The sequence below is a fragment of the Aegilops tauschii genome, chromosome 7 (assembly GCF_002575655.3).
Source record: "Aegilops tauschii subsp. strangulata cultivar AL8/78 chromosome 7, Aet v6.0, whole genome shotgun sequence".
In the NCBI taxonomy this organism is placed as follows: Eukaryota; Viridiplantae; Streptophyta; class Magnoliopsida; order Poales; family Poaceae; genus Aegilops; species Aegilops tauschii.
Genome location: NC_053041.3, coordinates 431,800,195 through 431,810,638, shown reverse-complemented (window position 1 = coordinate 431,810,638; position 10,444 = coordinate 431,800,195).

The following is a 10,444-nucleotide window of genomic DNA, read 5'->3' as shown; positions in this document are numbered from 1 at the left end:
TAGCATCGCGATTGTTTATTATATCATTGAGTAGTACTTCGGAAGCCACCGTGATCGAACACTCTTGGAAGTAGTGTCGTAGCTTCCAGGATGCCATGAAGACCGCATATGCTATCTTTTGGTAATGAGGACACCGAGATTTGCATGGTGAGAGCAAAGTGGATACGTAGTATACCGGTTTCTGAAGTGGGAACTTGTGTCCGTCCTCCTCTCGCTCAACGACAAGCACTGCGCTCACCACCTGGTGTGTTGCAGAGATGTATAATAACATCGGTTCGCCGATGCTTGGCGCGGCCAGGATTGGGTTGCTTGCTAAAAGAGCCTTTATTTCTTCCAATCCGTCCCTTGCCGCATCCGTCCACTCGAAGTGGTCGGTGCGTCGGAGAAGGCGATAAAGTGGCAATGCTTTTTCTCCTAGTCTGGAGATAAAGCGGCTTAAAGCTGCCACACATCCGGCTAGGTTTTGGACCTTTTTAAGGTCTGTTGGTGTAGCCAATTGTGACAAAGCTCAGATTTTGGCTGGATTTGCCTCAATTCCTCTATTGGAAACAATGAAGCCCAGCAGTTTTCCAGTGGGAACGCCGAAAAAACACTTTTCCGGATTGAGCTTAATATCATATGTCCGGAGGTTGTCAAATGTGAGGCGTAAGTCATCTATTAATGACTCGACGTGCTTAGTCTTGATGACGACGTTGTATACATATGCTTCAACTGTCTTGCCGATTTTGTTTCTCCAAGCATGTTTGAATCATACGTTGGCAGGTGGCGTCGGCGTTTTTAAGCCCAAAGGGCATAGTGTTGAAGCAGGAAGGCCCGTATGGGGTAATGAATGCCGTTGCGGCTAGGTCAGATTCCTTCATTTTGATTTGATGGTATCTGGAATATGCATCGAAGAAACACAATGTGTCGTGTCCTGCGGTGGCATCAATAATTTGATCGATGCGGGGGAGGGGGAAGAGATCCTTAGGGAAGGCTTTATTGAGGTCTTTGAAATCGACGCACAGGCGCCAGGATTTATCCTTCTTTGGCACCACCACCAGGTTTGCTAGCCAGTCTGGGTGTTTTATTTCTCTGATGAATCCGGCCTCGATTAACTTGGCTAGCTCCTCCCACATAGCTTGTCGTCTGGGTTCGGAAAAGCGCCGCAGTGTTTGCTTAACCGGGTTATATCCCTTCAATATATTGAGGCTGTGTTCGGCCAACCTGCGTGGGATTCCTGGCATATCAGAAGGGTGCCAGGCGAATATGTCCCAGTTCTCGTGCAGGAATGCTCGTAGTGCGGCGTCGACCGTTGGGTCCAGCTGTGCCCCGATGGAAACTGTCTTCTTGGGGTCCGTCGGGTGGACTTGAAATTTCACTATTTCATCTGCCGGTTTAAAGGAGGTGGATTTGGGCCGCTTATCAAGGATTACGTCGTCCCTATCCACTGTGGAGGGTAGTGCGGTTAACTCTTCGGCCGCGAGGGCCTCGGACAGTGCCTCGAGGGCCAGGGATGCGGTTTTGTTTTCGGCGCGGAGGTCTATGTTCGGATCACTGACGAGAGTGATAATGCTGTTGGCCCCGGGCTTCTTGAGCTTCATGTACCCGTAATGAGGTATAGCTTGGAAGCGCATGAATGCGTCTCGCCCCAACAGGGCGTGATATCCACTATTGAAAGGGGCCACCTTGAAGGTTATCTCTTCGACCGATAGTTCTTCGGCGTGCAGAATACCACGTCGAGTGTAATTTTCCCCGCGCATCGCGCCTCCCGGCTGGAAATGATTCCTCGGAAGGTCGTATTACTTTGCTCGATGCAGCTCCTGTCAATTTCCATTTTATTGAGTGTGTCCTCGTAGATGAGGTTTAGCCCGCTGCCGCCATCCGTCAGCACTTTAGTGAGCCGAAAGCCATCCACAATTGGATTGAGGACCAAGGCGGCCGGTGCCCGGACTGACCGGAATTTTGGTTCATCACTGGCATTGAAAGTTATGGCCGTGTCTTTCCAGGGGTTTATTGCTGCGACTTGGTAGACTTCGACGAGGTCGCGGACTGCCCTCTTGCGCTAATTGTTTGAAGCAAAAGTCTGGAAGACCGTCAATACTCTGAGGTCGTCGTCCTCTGTGGGCGTTTCTTTGAGGTGTTTTTGGTGAGGATATCCTCGCCGTAGCTACCTGCTGGAGTATCCAACATGCTCTAAGGTTGTGGGTTGGTACAATATCCGGTGTTGTGTGTATTTTGCATGGCTTATCAAGCCATCCCTACAGAACAGTTCCGCGTCCCGTAATGGGCTTAGTTTTCTTCGCTATGGGGTCGGGTGCCCCACGAGGGTGCGTCTTCTTTTCCCGCTAGAGGGGTTGAATGAAGACCGGTGGTTCCTAGTGAGCTGTCTGAGTTTTCCAGACGCTTTCCATTGCGCAGTACTTCTGCACCATGGTTGCGAAGTCAGCGAAGTGTAATACGCGACGGTGGTTGATGGCGTTGAGGATTCCTTCGTCCGTGCAATTATTGTCAAATACTAAAATCGCGTCCTCGTCGCGGCAGTCTTTAATCTTGTCTTTGACAAGGAGGAATCCGGCCCAAAAGTGATGGACTGTTTCCTGAGGCCGCTGCCGTACGTACATGAGGTCGCATATATCCGGCGGGCCAGAGTTGCTTGGCGAATATTGCTTGTGGTGGGTGGGTGGCTTTAAATCCGAACCCTGACCCGATTTGGAGTCCGGAGCCTGAAAAACTGCCGAGCTCATTAGTTCGGGCTCCGGGATGTCAATCGATTTTCCGGGTCCAACGCCTGATTCCATGTTCGGGGGACTGGGAGTGTCGTTCCGCAGACGGGTATCCGGCTCTTCGAGTTCGGAAATCCGAACATAGTTCGTCTTCAGCATAGGGGAAGAATTGTTGTTTTGCTCTTCTACGACCGCTATCTGATGGGTGATCGGCGGGGATTTGATTTCTCTCTGATCGGGTTTAAGCCCAATCTGATCATAGTCAGTAGCGACCCCCATGGCGGCGATGTGATCTAGGAGTTCGTTTAAAGATGACCACTCCGACGGATCCATCCGTCTGGAGTATTCAGAATCAACACGAAGGCGATTTTCGATGACCTGAGAAGTCATCATCGGCTTAACGGCCGAACGGGCGGTCATGGTAAAGCCGCCCAGCCGGAGGGTCTGGCCTGAGGGCAGGGCTCCTACGGAGGTGATACTGTCCTTGATAACAATGCGATCCATCGATCCTATCTTCGACGGCACAGTGGAACTCTCAATGAAAGCACCAATGTCGGTGTCAAAACCGGCGGATCTTGGGTAGGGGGTCCCGAACTGTGCGTCTAAGGTTGATGGTAACAGGAGACAGGGGACACGATGTTTACCCAGGTTCAGGCCCTCTTAATGGAGGTAATACCCTACTTCCTGCTTGTTTGATCTTGATGAATATGAGGATTACAAGAGTTGATCTACCACGAGATCGTAATGGCTAAACCCTAGAAGTCTAGCCTGTATGATTATGATCGCCCCTACGGACTAAACCCTCCGGTTTATATAGACACCGGAGGGGCCTAGGGTTGTACAGAGTCGGTTTACATAGGAAGGAATCTACACATCCGAATCGCCAAGCTTGCCATCCACGCAAAGGAGAGTGCCATCTGGGCAGGGGAGGAAGTCTTCCATCTTGTATCTTCATGGCCCACCAGTCCGGCCCGCATCACACAGGCCGGACGCCCGAGGACCCCTTAATCCAGGACTCCCTCAAACCTCTCCTTTGAAGGTCATGCACAATTTCATGAAGGCAAAGAACTCCATCAAGGGTGAACCTACCCTTGATGAAAGCAGCCTGGGTGGGGCTAATGGTATGGTGAGCCACCGGAGACAACTTAGTTGCAAACCCTTTAGAAGGAAACTTAACGAAGTTATTAATCAAGGCAATAGGACAAAAAAGGGAGATATTGTCAGCACCCTTGACTTTTGGGATGAGGGTCAGGATGGTGTAATTCAGACGAGAGATATCCACCGTCCCTAGACAAAAACTTTGGATGACTGCACAGACCAGAGGGCGCGACACCGACCAGAAACGGCAGAAAAACGGGATAGAAAAGCAATCGGGGCCAGAAGCCGAGTTTGAATTAGCAGAGCTGGCCCCCTTTCAATCTCCTCCACAGATAGGGGATCATGAGAGCACTATTTTTCTTGTCCGAGATCCGACAGTGATTTGCCCAGAGGTTGGAAGAGATAGTAAAACCAGAGGCAGGCCTAGCGGCTAAAAGCCCAGCAAAGAACTCATGGACATGAGCCACAATGACATGGGGATCAGAAACTTGGATCCCATTAATGAGCAAGCTGTTAATTGAACACCTACGGCGTCGACCATTAGCAATGGCAAAGAAATATGCACTAAGGGAATCGCCTTTCAAGGTCTAATTAATGGTACCACGCTGCTTCCAGTAAACATCGGCCTGGCAATGTAGATGTAAAAGGCAGGCTTCCAGGTCATATATACGCTGCCAGTTGCGGGAAAGAGCCCAGTAGAATCAGCCTCCGCGTCTAAGGCAGCAACTTGCCCTAGCAGCTCACGTTTGCTCTTAAGGGCCTCAGCCACGCGATTACGGCCCCAACCTCTTAGGAACTTACGCAACTGATACAAACAGCTATGCCAATCACCCATTGAGCCAAAAGAGTGAGTCCTAGAGGACAAGAACGCGGAAATCCTATCTGAAACCATCTCAACAAAGCCATCCACCAAGAGCCATGAAGCGTCGAACTAAAATCTAGATGCTTTAGGCAGAGCGGACACACCAAGATCCAAGATAAGAGGAGAGTGGTCAGAGCCAACATGGGGTAGGGCAGAAAGAGAAGCTCTAGGGAACATCGCATCCCATGCGATAGACAAGAGAACATGATCTAATACACACCTGGTCGGGTCACTGATGATTGGACCAGGTAAACCTAGTGCCCGACCTCGAAATCTCATGGAGCGCACATTCTGTGATGAAATCATTAAAGGCCTCAGCCAACAGCCATGAGAAGTTGGAATTACTCTTCTCAGTAGGGGACCTTAGGAGGTTGAAATCACCCCCGATAACCAACCGGATGTTACATGAGTCAATTTTGGAAGTAAGCTCATCCAGGAAGAGATGTGACAGAGAGTGATCGGCTGGTCCATACACCACCATCACTTCCCAAAGAGAATTAAGATCTTTGTGAAACACCACCAAACTAGCCCAAAAAATCCCGTGGTCAAAGGCAACAAAAACGAAAAGATCCACTTTGGCCCCAATCAAAATACCACCAGAGTGCCCTGAAGCCGGAAGGCACCTCCAAAATAATGATCCTCTCCCGTGATCGCAGAAAGTTCAGAGTGAGAAAAATCAGACTTAAAGGTCTCAACAAGTCCTACAATGTCAATGCTGTCGTTACGCACCAGGTCCCGGATTTGGTCACGGCGCCCCTAGCACTGAAACCCCGGATATTCCAAAAGATGGCTTTCATTTAAAGGAGTGGTTTTTAATGCGTAGACTCTACCTGCTCGGGACCAGGAAGGGTTTAGGTTTAGATGGTCGCCCCTCTTTGCTGAAGTGGGAGGAGGGCCACTACCCTCCACAGCCACCTCGGACCCGGTGGCCTCCGCCGCCACCTTAGACTTAGTGGCGGCCTCCTTGGCTCTGACAATAGCCGCCTGGGCCTCCTCGTTTAGCCGAATCATAAAGAGCAAGGAGGAGGGAGACCCAATGTTATGATCAACCGAAACACCAATATCGGATAAAATGTTCAAGAGATACGAATCCGGTAAAGAAGGTAACACCAGCCGAACAGGGGAGGGAGGGGAAGCATTACCTGGGGGGGCAAACGTCCTTGGCCGCCGCCCTGCGCCCGGCCCGTTCCTGGATGGGGACAGCATTGCTATGGTGTCGTAGACCCTTCCGCGCCATGGAGACAGGAGAACGGACCGGAGCCCCCGAGGGCCACGTCAGAGGGGAAGAAGCATCGCCTCCGAAAACGCACCAAAGTCATCATCCAGATGGCAGCACATGCTGGCTCCCTAGATCTTACTCCCCGAAGAGGCCTTGCTCCGAGCCAAGAAATGATGCACAATGGACTTCTTCTTTTGTTTCTTGCTGCAAGGGCTTGAGGGTGGAGCCGCAACGTCCGGAGGCACATCCACAATCCCAGACAGAGACAAGGAAGCCGAACGAGCACCAACATCAGGGATGGTAGAGCACACACCAGAGAAGGGTGTAGCCCCACCAAGACCCTCGGCGTTCATGGGCTCCACACCATGAGCACCTTCCTTGGGAGCACCCCTGAGGGAGTCCTGGATTAAGGGGTCCTCGGGCGTCCGGCCTATATGACATGGGCCGGACTGATGGGCTATGAAGATACAAGACAAAAGACTTCTTCCCATGTCCGGATGGGACTCTCCTTTCCGTGGATGGCAAGCTTGGCGTTCGGATATGTAGATTCCTTCCTTTGTAAACCGACTTTGTACAACCCTAGTCCCCTCCGGTGTCTATATAAACCAGAGGGTTTAGTCCGTAGAGTTGATCATAATCATACATGCTAGACTTCTAGGGTTTAGCCATTACGATCTCATGGTAGATCAACTCTTGTAATCCTCATATTCATCAAGATCAATCAAGCAGGAAGTAGGGTATTACCTCCATCAAGAGGGCCCGAACCTGGGTAAACATCGTGTCCCCCGTCTCCTGTTACCATCGACCCTAGACACATAGTTCTGGACCCCCTACCCGAGATCCACCGGTTTTGACACCGACATTGGTGCTTTCATTGAGAGTTCTGCTGTGACGTCGAAGACAGGATCGATGGCTCGCCTTGTCATCAAAGACAGCATCACCTCCGGAGGAGCCCTGGCCTCACGCCAAACCCTCCGGTTGGGTGACTTTACCATGATCGCCCGTTCGGCCGCCAAGCCGACGATGACTCCTGGATCGAAAATCGCCTCCATGTTGTCTCCGAATACTCCAAACGGATGGATCCGGCGGAGTTGTCGTCTTTAAACGAACTCCTGGATCGCATCGCCGCCATGGGGGTCGCTACAGACTATGATCACATTGGGCTTAAAGCCGATCAGAGAGAAATTAAATCTCCATCGATTACCCATCAGATAGCGGTCGTAGAGGAGCAAAGCAACAACTCTTTCCCCATGTTGAAGACGAGTTGTGTTCGGATTTCCGAGCTTGAGGAGCCGGACACTTGTCCGCGGGACGACACCCCCGGTCCAGCTCGGGAGTTCTTCAAACTCCGGATTCCAAATCGGGGCAGGGTTCGAATTTACAGCCACCCACCCACCACAAGCAATATTCGCCAAGCAATTCCGGTCCTCCGGATACGTGCGACCTCATGTACGTATGACAGCAGTCTCAGGAAACAGTCCATCACTTTTGGGCCAGATTCCTCCTTGTCAAAAACAAGATTAAAGATTGCCGCGACGAGGACGCGATTTCACCATTCTGCAATAATTGCACGGATGAAGGAATCCTCAACGCCATTAACCGCCGTCACGTATTACACTTCGCTGACTTGGCAACTATAGTACAGAAGTACTGCGCACTGGAAAGCGCTTGGAAAACTCAGACAGCTCGCTGGGAACCCCCGGTTCCCACTCAACCCCTCGAGCGGGCGAAAAGGATGCACCCTCGAGCGGCACCCAACCCCATACTGAAGAAAACTAAGCCCATTACGGGACTCGGAACCGTTCTGGAGGGATGGCTCGATAAGCCATGCAAAATACACACGACACCAGACACCGAACGAACCCACAGCCTCAGAGCATGTTGGATACTCCGGCAAGTGGCCAAGAGCGGCGAGGATATCCTCACCTAAAACACCTCATAGCAACATCCCCCGGACGACAACGACCTCGAAGTATTGATGGTCTTCGAGACTTTCGGTTCAAACAATCGGCGCAAGAGGGCACTCCGTGACCTCGCCGAAGTCTACCAAGTCGCAGCAATAAACCCATGGAACGACATGGCCATAACTTTCAATGCCAGTGACGAACCAAGATTCCGGTCAGTCCGGGCACCAGCCGCCTTGGTCCTCAATCCAATTGTGGATGGCTTTTGGCTCACTAAAGTGCTCATGGACGGCGGCAGCGGGCTAAACCTCATCTACGAGGACACACTCAATAAAATGGAAATAGACAGGAGCCGCATCGAGCAAAGTAATACGACCTTCCGAGGAATCATTCCCAGCCGGGAGGCGCAGTGTGCGGGGAAATCACACTTGACATGGTATTTGGCACGTCGGAGAACTACCAGCCCGAAGAAATAACCTTCCAAATTGCCCCTTCAACAGTGGATATCACGCCCTGTTGGGGTGAGATGCATTCACACGCTTTCAAGCCATACCTCATTATGGGTATATGAAGCTCAAGATGCCTGGGCCCAACGGTATTATCACTCTCACCAGTGATCCGGACATAGCCCTCCGTGCCGAAAACAAAACGACATCCCTGGCCCTCGAGGCACTCTCAGAGGCCCTTGCGGCCGAGGAGTTAACCGCACTATGCTCCACGGTGGATAGAGACGACGTAATCCTTGATAAGCGGTCCAAACCCACCTCCTTCAAACCAGCAGACAAAATAGTAAAATTTCAAGTCCACCCGAAGGACCCCAAGAAGACAGCTGGACCCAGCGGTCGACGCTGCACTACGAGCGTTCCTGCGCGAGAACTGGGACATATTCACCTGGCACCCTTCTGATATGCGAGGAATCCCACGCAGGTTGGCTGAACACAGCCTCAATATATTGAAGGGATATAAGCCGGTCAAGCAAGCACTGCGGCGCTTTTTCGAACCCAAACGGCAAGCTATGGGGGAGGAGCTAGCCTTGTTAATCGAGGCCGGATTCATCAGAGAAATAAAACACCCGGACTGGCTAGCAAACCATGTGATGGTGCCAAAGAAGGATAAATCTTGGCGCCTGTGCGTCGATTTCAAAGACCTCAACAAGGCTTGCCGTAAGGATCCCTTCCCCCTCCCGCATCGATCAAATTATCGACGCTACCGCAGGACACGACTCACTGTGCTTCCTTGACACATACTCCGGATACCATCAAATCAAAATGAAGGAGTCTGATCAAGCTGCAACGGCATTCATTACCCCATACGGGCCTTTCTTCTTCAACACTATGCCCTTCGGGCACAAAAATGCTGGCGCCACCTACCAACGCACGATTCAAACATGCCTGGAGAAACAAATTGGCAAGACAGTTGAAGCATATGTGGATGACGTAGTCATCAAGACCAGGCACATCGAGTCACTAATAGACGACCTGCCTCTCACATTCGACAACCTCCATACATATGACATCAAGCTCAATCCGAAAAGTGTGTTTTCGGCGTTCCCGATGGAAAACTGCTGGGTTTCATCATTTCCCATAGAGGAATTGAGGCATATCCAGCCAAAATCCGAGCTTTGTCACAATTGGCTACACCAACAGACCTTAAACAGGTCCAAAAACTAGCCGGATGCGTGGCAGCTTTAAGCCGCTTTATCTCCAGACTAGGAGAAAAAGCATTGCCACTTTATCACCTTCGTCAGCGCACCGACCACTTCGAGTGGACGGATGCGGCAACGGACGGACTAGAAGAAATAAAGGCTCTTTTAGCAAGCAACCCAATCCTGGCTGCGCCAAGCGTCGGTGAACCGATGTTATTATACATTTCTGCAACACACCAGGTGGTGAGCGCAGTGCTTGTCGTTGAGCGAGAGGAGGACGAACACAAGTTCCCACTTCAGAAACCGGTATAATACGTATCCACTGTCCTCACACCATGCAAATCCCGGTACCCTCATTACCAAAAGATAGCTTATGCGGTCTTCATGGCTCCCGGAAGCTACGACACTACTTCCAAGAGGGCTCGATCACGGTGGCTTCCGAAGTACCACTCAATGACATAATAAACAACCGCGATGCTACAGGCCGGACTGCTAAGTGGGCCATTGAGCTCCTGCCATTCGATATGACATACAAGCCACGCCGAGCCATTAAATCCCAAGTATTGGCTGACTTCGTCGCCGAATGGACAGAGGCCGAACTCCCTAAAGAGTACGACACATATTCCAACTGGGTCATGCACTTCGATGGCTCTAAAATGCAGGTCGGCTTAGGAGCGGGCGTTGTCTTAACGTCCCCCACCGGAGACACAGTCCAGTACGTACTCCAAATATTATACACAGACTCTAACAATGCAGCCGAATACGAGGCCTTATTGCATGGCTACTTCCATGGGCATACAATGCCTGGAGGTGCGCGGGGATTCAAATCTCGCAATATCCCAAATAAATGGAGACTTTGACGCCAAAGATCCGAAGATGGCGGCCTATCGTAATGCCATACTCAAAATATCAGCTAGGTTTGAGGGACTCTTGTTTCATCATGTGGCTCGGGAAAGTAATCAAGCGGCGGATGTTCTCGCTCGCATTGGCGCCAAGCGTGACCCCGTCCCGCCT